Source organism: Tetrao urogallus (assembly GCF_951394365.1).
Source record: "Tetrao urogallus genome assembly, chromosome: 15".
Lineage (NCBI taxonomy): Eukaryota > Metazoa > Chordata > Aves > Galliformes > Phasianidae > Tetrao > Tetrao urogallus.
The window spans coordinates 11,998,646-12,012,991 of NC_136828.1; the positions used below are offsets into that span (position 1 = coordinate 11,998,646).

The 14,346-nt window shown below is 42.0% G+C and overlaps 1 protein-coding gene across 1 annotated transcript in view; it reads left to right on the forward strand.

Annotated features, from left to right (window-relative positions):
* The window catches only part of MAD1L1 (mitotic arrest deficient 1 like 1), a gene marked incomplete at both ends in the record, with an annotated part of 320,077 nt that overhangs the window by 36,175 nt on the left and 269,556 nt on the right, over positions 1-14,346 (forward strand). The gene's annotated exons all lie outside the window — the stretch shown is intronic.

The following is a 14,346-nucleotide window of genomic DNA, read 5'->3' on the forward strand; positions in this document are numbered from 1 at the left end:
AGAGGTGGTCGTCTTATGGTCTCTGCCTTGTGAATGATGGGCAGAATTCAAGCAGGGTGTTAAAAGCTTTGTGTGCTGCTGCTTTTAAAAGCGTTTAGTCGGTTGTAAAATTGTTAGCCAAGTGTAAACTGCCAGGAGTGCAGTGTTTGCATTTCTGTAAAGAGTTTTAAGGATGACAAAGACCGTCACTAATATTAGAGGGAAGAAAAGGCATTTCATATATTAAAAGTGCACCAAGCAAATCTCCTGAAGTCATAATTGATCAAACAAAAGAACATCGGTAATGTTTGAGTTGTTTTTCTTCCCCCCGCCTGCCTTCCCCACAGTCTGCTACTCACAGCCTGTCAGAGCAGTGTTTTTTCTGAATTTATTAATGGCCAAAGGGAATCATCTGTTGAAAAAGCAGCCTTTTGGTGCTGTCTGTTCATGCTGGATGTAATTGTGCCTATTTAGTTTAAAAGTAAAAACATGATTAAGATTACTTTTTGATTTCAAGTGAAATGGGCTGTAAAGCTGCTTAAATTAAAATTGTAGCATTTTCTTGATGAAATGCTCTGTATGTCATTTCCAAAACTAACAATTTTAGCTTTCTTCTGCCACATACCTTATTCTGTCTTAAAGTAGGCAATAAGATACAGTTTTTAAAACCTTTCATTACGGATGATTTGAAAGTTCCCGAGAGAAGGTCTTGAGTCTCTGGAAATAAAACCTTGTTAAGGAAGCAAATCTAATTTTCTCTTTTCCCTTGAATGACACCCAGATCCAGCTGATGATTTTCTTTTGTTTCATAATTGTGTGCAGAGTGGACTGCGTGTGACAGCAACTTAATATGTGACCATGACTCCCTCTAGTGATTGAGCCCTGCAGTGATTTGGCTTTCTATTCTTTTCTCATCTATAACTTCATTAGCTTCGAGTTGGGATGTGTTCTGTCTTCAGTGCTGATGGTTCTGTATCTCATTTATAAATAGTTGGTGGTTATTTGTGTACAGAGCTATATGCAAGAGGAATTTTGCCTATCATATTAAGCTTTGATTAAACTTCTCCATTAAAATTAATGATTTGGTAGCTACTGAAGGAAACATCATCAGAAGTTGGCATCTGAGTTTATTTCTGACATTAAAGCAGGGAATCAAAGATAGTTCTGGGTTACTTCTTGCTGCCATGCAAAGCTCAATGTTTAGTAGAAGAAATTGGAGTGATGTTGCAGACTGAACTGTCATGAATAGTCTCTTTGCTTTTTTCTTTAGAGCACTTGCACTGGGAATGGATGGGATGTCTGGAGCACTGTTGGTCAGCAGACTCGCTTGCTGATCACTTAACCCAAATAACAGAGGCTGCGTGCAAACTGAGTGGTGTTTCTGGTCATCAAGGAGCACTTTGGCATAGGCAGAGGAGGGCCTGGTTCTTTGCAAGCTGAGTGTTCTGTCTTTACATTGCAGTTGTCTGTCTTCATTTTAATTGCTAGTGATAGCATCTTGCCTACATGTTGGTGTGGTGAGCACTTGCTACATCCTATTTGTGTCACAGCCTGATGAGGAGTCCTCAGGTTCTATTTGATAAAAGGAGGTGTTTGATAGTGAGACAGGAGTTGATTGCTAATGTGGCCAAACATGAGCAGGACTTCAGAAAACAAGGCGGGCTTGGAAAAGATGGCATAAGGGATCAGATTGCTATGTAAGGCCCCTTTTCCTATAGAACTAGAGACAGGAGTGTGGCTCAGCTGCTTCACAGTGTGCTTCAGGTGATCTAGAATGAAGTGTTAAGGCATATGGTCATTCCTGTAGTGCTGTTTTCCACAGGGCGTATGGCTTCGTTAAACAGGTTGGACTTCACAATTGCTAATGGATTGCTGATGGTCTCTTGTCTGTGTGCAGCACTGACACTGGACCAACAAGGTGTTGTGTAAAATATAAGGCAACGTGAAGTCAGTGCCTCAAACAGAATGAAGGGCACCTGAAGAAAGGGAGAGCAGCACTAAATCTTTGATCCTGATGCTGGGATCTTAGTGCTGCTAGTTTATTCCTGTCACCTGGTGAGTTTTGACATACAGTTTTATATGTGAAAAGGGATGTTTAGAATGTGTTTGAAATGATATTTTCTTTCTCCAAGTGCTCACAGAGTTCTCTTAAGAGAGATGGTTGTTTACACCTCTATTCGTATAAATCACATAAAGTTGACTTACCCAAACAACCTGCTGTGTGTGTTATCGCTTACAAATGAAATACAAACCCAAAGCATTGAAGGCTAGGGAACAGAGATTGCACACTGAACAGAAAATGTTTTTAAGAGAGGCAGCAGGGACTTCTTTTCCAAGCAAAAAAGACAATGAGTGAGTAATAATAAGATTGGAGCCATCCGTCTCTGAGCTGCTGGCTCAGAAGCGTGCTGTAAATCCACTGCCCATCTTCTCCTTTCCTTGGATGTCCCATAGAGCGTCAGTCACAAATACAGATGGAGCCTGTCAGCCTTTTCTCCCCTAATCTTCTGGAAAGTTGGGCGGAAGTTTAATTACAGTGAAATGTCTTTTATCTGACAGCGAGAGGAGTGCTGGCTTTTTGATAGGCTTTATGAGTTATTTTGTGATCAAAAGAAGCACTTAATGTCTAATATAGGACAAGGTAGGGATTTTTGTGTAACTATATGGCACACTGCACCTTGATTTATATGTGGGGATGTATGTGTATCTAACACCAGACAAATGTTTATTCGTAATGCTTCAGGGCAATATTAACTGCTGGCAGGTTCTGTGTTCATTTAGAGCAATGTTATGAAAAAATGACTGGTGGGTATTGCTCTCCTCCTCAAAGTGAATCTTTCATGCCTTTTTTTTATTCTGGAAAGTAGTTGATAGCATCCCACTGAGTGACCTATCTTTTCAAATAAACATATTTAAACAGTAAGCTTCCAGGCTACATCTGGCTATTTGTGATGATATTGAGTAGCTACAAAGCTTCCCTGATTTTTCTTCCCTCGTGCAATAGTGAGTCTCTAGCAGGAAACAGGAAGGCAAAATAGCTTAGTCAAGACATGGACTATTTGCTTCTAATTCTCAGAATGTGGGATTTTGCCCAGACCTCTGCTGTTGGTGATTTTTGTCTTTTTTTTTTTTTTAAAGCCCAATTTCCTGAGCAAGTGAGGCAGCGTGCCTTATTGCTGTGTTTTGTGTGTGAGCATTTCTGTGCCTGCTCTACTCTTTTGAAGTGGCTAGTTGTCTTCTGTCAAGTTTGGCATGTGGTACAGATCCCCAAAATAATACATCCCAGCAAGCTTAATGAAAACTGCTATCCAGCTACAGCAGGGGCATCTTTTTGCTGCAGTGTGAGGCTATCACCTCTTTAGGTATCAGGGCTCTGCAAGTAAAGAGTTGATGTGGGGAAAGGAAGTCTATTGCAGTAGGTATTCACCTTTAGAGAGAGAAGCCCATAGGAAACAGGGCAGCTTTAGTTCTGGAACTCAAGGAATTGCTCTCTTGTTCTGCTGAAAAGCAATTCTATAGAGAGAGCCTTAAGAGCAGTCTCCAGGGAACAGATGTAGCTACAATTTTACATCTTTTCAGCCTGGAGCTCTGTGGAGAATGTGCTGTGCAAACCTGGTAGAAACAAGTAGTATTTGGTTTCTTGCTTTCGGTTTGACTGTGCTTCTTGGAGACCAGGATGTGGAAGGAGGGTCTGCAAAATGCATCTCTTCAGTGCTCTGGTTGCTTTTAATGATTAACATGTTGCAAAAGCTATTTATCTCTGTTCTTTTTTTTTTTTTTTCTTGTTCCAGGGTTGTGATTGACTGTTGGTGTTTATGCTAGCATCCCTGTTGTTTGTGCATCTTTCTATTACTAGAATAAGCTTTTATTTGTTAGTGCTCCTCTGGAGATGCTGATTAAACATTCCCTCAGGTGTCCAGGTAGCAATTCATGTTATTGACCAGAAAAATGTCTAAAGTAAACATTTAATGCAGTAGGTAAACATGAATTCTGTAGCTTTTGCTAACTGCTGTGAAGTAGGGCCTGTTCAAATACTTGACAAAACACTTATGTCTGAGAAGTCTCTTCTTGGCTGGGATGTCTCGGTTGGTTGATTTTTATCTGCATGTGGAATCTGTTCAGCCCTGTGGCTGATTGCTTGTTTAACAATTTCGTGTCCGGATCGTGTCAGCACCACTGCATGTTGTCTTCAGACAGCTATTATGGAGATCTTTGTTGTGTGTTTTCTTTTTAATGAGCTGTGTTTGTCCTTAGGCACGTGTGGGCTGTGGTGTTGTGTGGTAAGGGGGGGAAACTCTGTACTGACTCTGGAGGAGGTGGGTTCCACTTGCAAATATTTTTCCTAATATCAAAGCTTTACCACTTGTACAAGAGACCTGCTGTTGGATATGTTCAATCAACATGAGAAATGAACCGCCTTGTCTTCTTTAGCTGCGTAAGGCAAAAAGAAAAACCCCAAACTTGTCATAAATCAGTCAGCCCCCCTCCCCACCCAAAAGCAGCTTTCTTTTGCTGCTCTGAAAGTTAAATGACTAATGTGCATAATTTATTTGAGCATCTGTGCTAAAAACTTGCATACCAAGTTTGAGTTCAATGTGATCAACAATGGCGAAAATTAGGATTTATCATGGAAATGCTGACGGATGTGAACATGTGTAGGCTAAACCGGTGCCTGACAAACCTTCTTATTGTGCGATGCTAATGGTGAAATGCGGGGTGGTTGGGTTTTTTTTTTCTTTTTCCTGCTGTAATTGCATCCCCCCCCTCCTCCGTCTGCTTAATTTTCCCCTTTTCAAACGTGGCGAGTTGAGCTGCGCTTCGTGTTTGCATTCCTATTTTATTTTTCTGAGCGGTGCAGCAGTACTGAGAGTGCAACAGAAGGTGGTGCCGGCAGCATTGCGCTGCTCGCTGCCTCCTGCTCCGCCTGCGCAGCCGGGCTGCTGTCACCAGCCTTATAAATTCTGGAGCCAATTAGCTAAAAAAATGTTGCGAGTGGAAAGGGAGGAAAGAAAAAGCTGCAGGATGGCTCGGTGTGAATGTGACTGCATCAAAAGCTCTTCCCCGGAGAGCTCAGATGGGGCCTCGCGCTGCAGCTCGGGGTGTTGGGCTGCTTCAGGAGGGGAGTAGTTGGCTGGGAGGAGTTGAGCACAAGGAAAAGAAGCGAGGATTCCTGAGAAGCTGTGCCGATGGCAGAAGGCTGCTGGGTGGTGCAGGGGTCCCTGAGGGCTGCTGGGGCTGGGCAGGGCACTGTGCTGGTTTCTCTATCTGTCTCCAGGGGCTTCCTGTTGAAGCGGATTTCTTTATTTTCCTTAATGGTTCCAAATGTCAGACTGGTTGTTTAGTTCTTACGTGGGCAGCACAGAGGCAAAAAATCTCAGTGGCAATGGGACAGCAGTGCTGCACTGGAGAAATAGTCAGTTTCTCAGTGCGGTCATTTCGTAGGAAGGCGTCACTCCCTGAGATGGGCTGGAATGGGAAAGGCAGGCCATCGTGTCAAAGCTCATGCAAGGAGCTGGTGTTCTGTATTCAGAAGTTTTTCACACACAGGGTGGTGAGGCACTGGCACAGGTTGCCCAAGGAGGCTGTGGATCCCCATCCCTGCAGGCATTCAAGGCCAGGCTGGATGTGGCTCTGGGCAGCCTGGGCTGCTGGTTGGCGACCTGCACACAGCAGGGGGTTGGAACTGGATGAGCGCTGTGCTCCTTTGCAACCCAGGGCATTCTGTGATTGTATGATATTCCCAGTTTTCAGTTGGATCTTTTTCCTGCTTCTCCCTCCCATTCATTCAGAAGGCTACTTTGTTTTCTTTCTTTCAAGACTTGTCCATAGAAATAGTGGAGAAAATGCTGCTTAAAGTAGTGCAATCTCTGGGTGGGAAAAAGGGAGGGGGAAGAAAGATGAACTCAGATTTCTGGTGTTGCTAACCAACATGGAACCCTTGTTCCATCCTGGTTTCTTCTCTGTGTATTTTTAACCAGAGGTTGGCATCTGATTGTTACGGTTTAGTGGTGACTGGAGGCATTTTTAATACTTGGTTGTACCAGAAGGACCAGATCTGAGATCTGGAAAGGGCCCTTTTGGGGCTGCGTGGTTGGGCTTAGGAACTGGGCTTTGTAAGAGTACAGAATGGTGTTCCAGCAACATACAATTTCTTTTCTGTCATATTTTATGTATGTACTGCTTTTCTGCACATTTTCAATATTTAAAACAATGTTCACATATTCATAAGTTGTAAAATATGTTCTCACTGCTAAGATGTGGAAATTAGTTTAAAAAAAAAACAAAAACAAGAACAACAAAACCTCCAACTTTCCTTTTATCCAAGCAATAGAAATCCAATTCTTGTGGGTGAAATAACCACTGAAGAGGCTTTCTGTTTCTCAGCCAGAAAAAGCTTTTGAAATATTTATGGAAATAAACCAAAATGTGTCCCTTTCTGGCTGTACAAGTAAGGGATTATCAGATCTAGCCTATGACATTTGCAAATGCATAGAGTCTGAAGCGTATAATACTAATAGAGTGTATGTTTTAAGAAAGTACCATGATTTTGTGTTGTTTTGAAATGAGACTGCTGACAGAGTATTGCATATCCATGGATCAGACAAATGCAAGAAATGCCTCTTTTCCTGCAGCTTACAATGCAGGTAAACATCGTCATCCAGGCAGTGCATTAACTGGTTCTTGGAAACCAAATGTGTTGTTTGTGATGATGCATCTTAATCTTCTAAAAGAGCAAGACTGCAGTTGCTCATGTAACTGGGAACATGGAGCAGTGCTGCCTGCATCCCCTTCAGCTGAAAGATCTGAATCCTGTGGCATCAAGGGCATAATTGCATCACAAGCTGTCTGGCTGCACTACTCGCCCAGTTTACTGAGTGAGCTTGCTCATCTGGGTCTTAAGCCTTGGTTTTTCATTCTGCGAGTCCTGTAGTGGTGTAAGAATTGGAGCTGCTTGAAATCAGAGTGCATTTTCATCATTCAGAGAAGAATCAGCAGATCAAGGTCTGTAGGGAGAAGTAATACCTTGCATTAGACCAACTGATAAGATTAGAAGAAAGATGCATTGGGGCACACGGCCAATGCTCAGATCTGATACAGGTGTGGAAGCCTTCAAGCTAAATACGGGTTGAGAACAAATGCTCTGAGTTCAACTTGATTAGACAATTTGAGGGAGAAGGTAGTGGGCACGTGTGGGATGTAGGGGATGTCAGAAGAGGTGCAGAAAATGCTGTTTTCATCTATGAGAAACACTCTGAGCTGTTCTGATGCACGACCAGGTATATGTACTCTGACAACACATTCATAGTATGAACTTCCTCCATGTGGAAGGAGCTTAAAAGCAGATACAGTGCCTATCGTGTCTTTGCTGAGGGTATGTACCAATAAATACTGTGATTCACTGACTCAGCACTAATATGTCTGATTTGCAATTAAGGGGCTAGAGCTCCAATTTTATATTAACCAAAAATCTTATTTTTCTATACTGTCAATAAAATTTCTCTGTCATATTGTTGACTTATCTCCCCTGGGCACTCAGCTGCAGCAGCAAGTCTGAACCTGCTATTACAATGGCTGTTGAATGAGTTTAACTTCATTTGTTCAAATGGGTTCCAGGATGAAGCATGTTTCCTGAGATGCAGTATTTCTGCTTTGGTTCTCATGGTTACTGCAGGCTGTGCTGATGCTGGGAAGGTCCAGCTATTGATACCTACTGAGATGGGCTGCTGGTTTCTGTGGCAAAATTGGTCGTCAGTTTTAAATAACTGCTCAAACTTAATAGGGCAGAATAAAATGGTTTGTTTCTTTTATTAAATAAGACACTATATATATATAATGTATATTTAAAAGTGTACTTGCTGGTTACCTTTATGTAGAATGGTGGTAAGTCTTTAGGTGGCCTATTTTATAGCAACTTAATTTCTTCTAGCAGTACACTTGTTTTTCCTCCCCAGCACCCTGATGATATCCAAAAGGAAAAAAATGCTGATAATAAGAGCTGTGGTTGTATCAAGAAAAGCAGCAGTAAGATGACCAGGGGCAAAGTGTTGCCTAAAAAATTCTTCATGTTTTTAAGCTAATTACATTTTCTATTGCTAGTGACCTTTTGGAAGCCTCTTATTTGTGTGGATTGCAGATGCCTCCAAAGGAAATGCCTTCATACATAGAGAAAATGCATTCCAGTGATCTCCTCAAACCAGAACACAGTTCTACTGTGTGCAATGAGCCACTTTCTGAAAGAACTTTGTGGAGTGGTTATTCTGAATGGCTGGAGAGCTGTCTCTGACAGAGGAGGGACACTGAGACTGAGCTGTCTTACAGGAGTTCTTGAAGGTGGGAGTTCTGTGTATAAACGGTGGCGTGGGGACACTTTTGAACTTACAGAACAAGTATCATTAATATTTTAAGTCGGAGAAAACTTAAAATTCATGCCAGATCCCTTGGGAAATTTGTGCCTCGGTGGCAAACTTGTGAATGAGAATGTGAGCCTTGTTTCAAATGTTCCTGCGAGTATAAAGCAGACATCTCTCGGTTCTTGCAAGATTTTAATATGGAATTTTTTTCCTTTGTCTTAAGATAACTTGCTGCTTCCTTAAATTAATGCAGCTGTTCTTGAATGGAATACAGGAGAGAGGCTGAAGCTTCAGTAGTTTTTCTTTCTCTGTCCTTGGAGACTTTTGTCCAGCTCTTGAATGAGAAATGAAAGAGAGAGAGGATAGGAGCAGCTCTCGTGGATGCTGCAGCTGTCATTGAGGCTGGCAGAAGTTAGCGTCCTTCTCCTTGTAAACCCAGCAGTCCTGGTCAGACATCATCAGATTTCATTGGTTTTGATGTTTTAAAAATAAATTGAGTGGCTTTGATTGACATCTTTTGTTAGCGTGTGCAGACCTCAAAGAAGTTCCTCGTGTCAGTAGAGAACTAAATCGAGTCAAGGAGTCAGTGCAGGTGCCACCACATTTGATCAGCCAGGCTACTTCTTTATTTTTTGTTTCCAAAGTTCCTTCAAACTTCCTGCTTTGAATAGAGATAAGAGCAGCATTGTCTCTGCTGCAAGATATTAACCTATGTTCTAGGGACGTGCCCTGTTTAGAATAGTGCTTGGGGCCTCGTGGGTTTGAATCCCAAAATGAGGTGTCCTTTATTAACCATGCCTCCAAATGCAGAAATTGATTGTAGCAGAGACAATTAAAGCTGACTGTATCCAGTCCACCTCCTTTTGTTTGGTTCAGACATTAATCTTTCTAACCAACCATCCAAATCGCCACCTGTTTACAAAAGGGTGTTTTTTATTATTTAAGAGGGAAGATGCTACTCTGACTTACACTGATATAGAAGCCTTTTATGTATTCTCATTCTGGGGTTTATAGAACCGTGTGCTCCTGGCTGCCTCAGGAGAGGCTTGCATGCAGGTCAGGTGGGGTGCAGGAAATTTGAGAGAGCAAAAGGAGTAGGGCAGGGCAGACAAAACAGGATTTGTAAAACCCTTTTTTTCCTGGGGGGCGCTGATGCTTGAGTGGCTGCATATTTCCACCTGGCCCAGAGTAGATCCTCTCTGAAGCCTGATAAACTGCTACTTGTGCTGTTTCTGAGTGTGCAAGGGTATGGGTTGCTGCTTATGGTGTCTGATGTGGTACTTTTGTAAAGTATTGCAGCTATTTAAGGGAAACAGGACCAGGATGGGATTGGAGCTGAGGAGCCAGCTCAGACTAGGCTGCAGAAGTGTTCAAAACTCAGCATGCCTTCGAAGCAGCTGAAGCACAAAACTTGTATGGCATTGAGCAAGTAAGTGATCTGTCCTGGCTTGTGGAAGTGATAATGAACAAGGCTTGTGCTCAAATTTGCTAAAACCTGTCTGTGTTGCTGCTTGTGCAGGGCTTTCCCAAAAGTGCTATTCTTATCATTGGCAGCTCCTAAAACGTTTTTGTTTATACCTCAAACAGGCTGTTCAAATGTTGTCATTCTGCTTCCCGTTACCATGTTATGAAGCAGATGCCTTTTTTTTGTTGTTTCCATCAGCTCCGTGTCCTATTGATGGAACAGCATCCCGCTAAGAAAGTTGTGGGATTCCTCTGATGTGGTGGAGGAACTCGGCAGCGTTATGTGGCTCTGGGGTAGATGACTGCCCTGCCATGGGCTTCTGCATGCTTAGTGCACGTAGGAGCAGCAGAGGGTAGGAACAGTTGTGAGAACAGTTTTGTTTTTGCACCTTGACAAGAATCTGTCACAACAACCTAAGTTTTACATCCGTGTTAATTTACTGTTTTGCCTCACGTGCCTTGATGGCAAATAATCTGAATGAGAGAGTAAGTAAGATGGGGCGAAATACAGAGCAACCTGAAAATCATGTTCTAACCCCATCTTCCTCAGCAGGAAAGGGGTGGAGTGTGAAGGGAAGAAAGAAAGCACATCACTACAGCAAAACCAGCTGCAGCTGAGCGAAGCCTGATAGAAGAGATGAGTAAATCATCAATATTTCAGATTGTTGCTTTTCTAAACAAACGTTAGAAAGTCAGAATGAAAACCTGAGGAAACACCACAGAAGAGTGTGTGTTAATGTCTCTCGAGTCCCTAGCTGATAGGAGGAAAGGTTGTTTGAATTTTAAATGGATTTAAATTCCTTTTCATTTTGTGGTCCTTGCTGTTCTGTGTATATTGTCCCTGGGAAGTGAGCAGAGAATAAAACTCCTGTATTTTTATGCTTGGCTGGTTTTAGTGTTCTCCTATATTTTTCAGCTGTAAATGTTGCAGACTTTATTACATTTAAACTGGTTTTAATGTAGTAGGTCATAAAACCTAAATAACGAGAGGCAGTGTCCACTGCAGGTGTTTTTAGTGCAGAGAAGATGCTTGGGAGTCACTGAAAGACTTAAACTGAAACTCCAGGATCATCATCTTAGTGAAGACAGTTCAGAAATAAGAAACCTGTCATGGCTGAGAATGAATTTCGTTGTTAGAAATTCCTCCTCCTCCTTTCATCTGAGTGGCTGGTTTATGCTTTGAGACATCAGCTCAAATCTGAAGGGAGAAGAGAGGCTGCTTCATAAAAAGGTTCAGCAAATCCTACGTATGTAGCAATGTGATGTAGTTACATACGTGTATTTTGTATGTAATGGCTGAGACCCTTTGGAACTGGCTGATTCATTTGTAACCAGGAGCGTGTAAAAGAGCTGTCACTGAGTTCTGAGCTGTGAGACACGTGTGTGTGTGCCAGTGTTATTCCTGCAAGCTCTAAGCCATTGATGAGGTTTTACTGCTTTTCCAAGAGGAGCCAAATGATGATGACTGCTTCCTACCTCTCTTCTGAAGCAAAGGCCCTTCTTAGGGGAGAAGCATGTGAGTGTCAGTAGATCAGAGGCTCTGCCCAAGCCAAATGTTGTAATTACAAGCAATTCTGCTCTATTAATTGTGGTTACTTTTTCTGCTGTGATGCATATGATCCGTACTTTAGAGATTTCACCCCTCTGTTTCAGGCAGTCAGTTACCTCCCCCCCATTGTAAAACTAAAATAGCTTCAAGAGAGATGTTATTGGTGTGTGCTTTCATGCATATATTTGACAGTTCTTAACTGTTGAATACATGGCTTTGGAACTTCCCTTAGAGAGGGGAAAGCTTGGTCTCTGTGATCTCCATGTGGGTCAGAACTTTATTTAATACCTCTTGACATTAAAACTGCTTAAGAACTGGTGCTCGTGGTGTTGTCTGCTAGTTTAATTCGCTGATTTCACCACAGCTTAGTGGATGTTAAGTGCTTTTGTAAAACATTTATGGTGATTTCTGTGAGTGTGAACTTCCAGCTAATAGATGTCACCAACTTTTATCTCCTAGCAGTGACTCTGTACCAAGCTGTGCGTTCAGCACAGAGGGGAGCTGGAGACAGGCCAGCCCTTCTTGGAGCCTTCACCATATCAGAGCAGGGACTGTCTGGTTTGCTGCTGCTTCTTCAAAGAAGAAAACTAAGCAAGAAAAATTAATGTCAAATACTGAAACAATGCCTTTAGTTGGTCAACACGTGTTTTAAAACTGACACTTGATTATTTTGCAAGTTGTTAATGAATAGGCGATTAGAGCTTTTAGTGTTTTTCTGGGACTGCTTAAAGCCTGGTGTCTGCGAAGGCACGGTTCGTGTGTCAGAATCCTGTCTGCAGACCTACGGCCTCAGTGTGAAATTTTAATGGCTTTACAGGCTGCCAATGATCTTTGTGATTAAATAAAAGCCTGCTTTAGGTTTGTGCAAATGGTTTAATGGTCGTATTTAACACTGTTCTCTGTTCACACTGTACGTTTACTCTAGTAATTGTATTATTGCATCTGTTTGATCACTCTGGGAATCAGAATGTGCCGTTTTATCAAGGTTCTCCTTTATAAATATGGAAGTTAGGAGCTTACTATGCAGTTTGGTTCTGAGATTATGAAAATCCACATCCAGGATTCTGGTAATTTAGGAAAAAATTTGTTTTGTTATATCTTTGGTAACAGCAGCCAACCTGTGTTATGTAGCTTCTTTAAAGTAAATGCAACACTGTTACTTGGAAAAACATTCAATTGTTTTTTATGGTATTTCAGACATTCTTATGCATTTAAGTGTTGTTAAGGTTTTTATTCCTGTGTTAGAGATTATTTTGAAATAGAGCCTGGTAGGCTTATGTGTCTGCATAGGTCTGTCTTCAAATAAGTTACAGTATTTAGAAAATAATCCTCTATTTTGAGAACTTGTTCTTGCAGAAATGAGGATAAAGTGATGTCAGAACCTCCTTTTCTGGTGCTGGGTGAGTTTTGAATTTCAAGCAGTGACCTGTCCAGCCAGCTGTGGGGTTTGGTGCATTTCCTACCTTACACAGCTGTGCCTCTGGAAATGCCTCTGCGTGCAGAGGTGGGCTCTGCAAAGCAGAAAACTCATGGAATTGGAGTGGAGTCACATCTCTTCATCTGGGAACTCAGTCCAGCACTCAGTTTCTTACCTTTTTCTCTTAGACCAAACTGGAAAGGAGAGATGAGGCTTGAGTTAAGCCCAGGTGTGTATAAAAGGCATGAGAATAATGTCTTATGCAGTATGTATTTCAGCAAGATGAGTTAATGCATTTTACTGCTCCACAGTCACAGATTTCACTCAGGCTCTTTTCTTCTTTGTCTTTAATTTATATTCACAATTTCATCTTTCTCTTTTTCTCATTCCTTTTTTTTTTTTTTTTTGCCCCTTTTTTTTGTAGCTGCAATACTCTATACGATCTCTTTGAAATAAGCTATATCTCATATAGAAATTACCAGCAGGGAGACCATTGGATGAGGAGTAGTGTTCATTTCTCTGCTGTGCAGGGTAATGATTTCCTGCTTCCAGGAGCAGGAGATTAAAATTCTAAGGAGAGGATTTGCCCCTTCCTCTTGCAGCAAGCCCCTGTGCCAGGGCTCAATCACTTCCTCTGTAGCAGCAGGAGCAGAGGTAATGTGATGCTGTGGTCATTCAATCACTGCTAGAAATGCTTTAATCTCTTCTATTCTGTCTGATAAATGCTTTCTTCTATGTTATGAATTGCAGATTTCTAGTGTTCCTATTGTTGCAGGGATTGGGGAAGAAGAGAGATCATCCTGTCCAGTTAAGTGTTCAGTGATGATGCATTCCTTTATTCCCAGAGATACTTTGAGATTTAGTTAAAGTGCAGTTTTGGGAAGGGCAGAAAAAGCATAGGAAAGAAGGTGGCTCTGTCTGTTAAATCACACCGCCGTTTGTAGTTCCCTTAATGGGGACAACTTGTATTCAGCAAGTGACTTTTATTTTCAGAAGCAGGTTGGAGATAGAGCGGTTTCTGCTTCAGCTTGTGGTCTTTGCTGAGAATAATCAGGATGCTCTGTGTTAATTAGGGAGATGAACTTCTGACCAGCGCAGCCACTTCCTTTGTTGTGTGAGCCACAGGAAAGTGAAGCTGTGGTCGCATCAGATGCCAAGTGTGGCTGAGGCAGCTCCCAGAGCCATCTCCAATTTTGACCTATTTGTTCCTCTTCACTGCAGCAGTTGCACAGAACTGTAATGGATGCGTATCGACTTTGCTGCTTTATTTTGCTCCCTTTGCTATATTGACATGAGTTAATAGGGCAGAAGCAGAAGACAGACGGTGTACAAAGTGGAAAGAGATTTTGTGTCAATAGGGATTGTAAGATAAGAAATACAGTATTGAGGGTGAGCTCAAAGAGAGCTAAAAGCTGGGCAAAACACTCGGCGTGCCTGCAGGAGAAAGGCAGTGACCCAGAGCCATAAACCATTTTTTGGCAGAAAGGTTTTCTTGTTTCCTGTGACTCATTCTGGGATGCTGGTCATTGGATTTTTCTCAGCACTGTCACATTGCTAGAACTCTGGGGTGGTTGTCTTCTGTAGTG